The sequence below is a fragment of the Tarenaya hassleriana genome, unplaced genomic scaffold (genome assembly GCF_000463585.1).
Source record: "Tarenaya hassleriana unplaced genomic scaffold, ASM46358v1 Cleome4335, whole genome shotgun sequence".
Taxonomy (NCBI): Eukaryota; Viridiplantae; Streptophyta; class Magnoliopsida; order Brassicales; family Cleomaceae; genus Tarenaya; species Tarenaya hassleriana.
Window position 1 is genome coordinate 1 of NW_010967087.1, and position 724 is coordinate 724.

The window sequence follows — 724 nt, forward strand, 5'->3', positions numbered from 1 at the left end:
TATGTGACAAAGAACATATGAAGTACATAGAACAAAGTTGTTCATTTCAAATATTTCACCTGTCTGTGTATAACCCAAGATAAGATCTTCAATTGAGCTCATACCAGAAGGAGATCAGCTTCTACAACTTCCTCCAGGGTAGATTGAAATGCTTTCACCAGCTGCAAAAGACATGAAAAAGGAAGCATGGCTAGACCCAATTAAAGGGACAGAAAACACAATAGATGGAAAAACAAGATTCAATCCATACTATCCTTTTACCTGCACAGGTAGATCTGATATGAATCCCACAGTGTCACTAAGAAGCGCTTTCCTTCTGAAAAATCAACCAGTGCAGTTCAATCAAGAATTAGAATTTCCCATTTCCATCCAAAAGCAGGCATAAACGACTTCCCCGGTGGACCAACCAGCTTACCCGGAAGGAAGAGCGACACTCTTTAGTCTAGGATCTAATGTGGCAAACAAACTGCAGGCCAAACCAAAACATTCAAAGCTTAAACTTCCTGGATAAAATTTCACAGCAACGAATGTTCTGAAGCGGGAATTACCGTTCATTGCAGTAGAGAGCAGTGTCTGTTAATGAGCTTATCAAAGTCGATTTTCCCTGCCAGATGAAACATAGGGAGAAGCCATAAAGAGCAAATACAAAAAAGGAACCATTTATTCTGGTGAAAACAATAAAGGGTCTCATCAGCAGAATCCAAGAACTTACAGCATTTGTGTA

At 39.6% G+C, this 724-nt stretch overlaps 1 long non-coding RNA gene across 1 annotated transcript; it reads right to left on the reverse strand.

Annotated features, from left to right (window-relative positions):
• Positions 1–65: 65 nt before the first annotated feature.
• LOC104825284 lies at positions 66–604 on the reverse strand. Its single transcript, XR_773603.1, has 4 exons — positions 549–604; positions 416–466; positions 262–316; positions 66–161 (listed from the first exon to the last, which is right to left on the reverse strand). It is a non-coding gene; the product is annotated as an uncharacterized LOC104825284 (long non-coding RNA).
• Between the last annotated feature and the right edge of the window lie 120 nt (positions 605–724).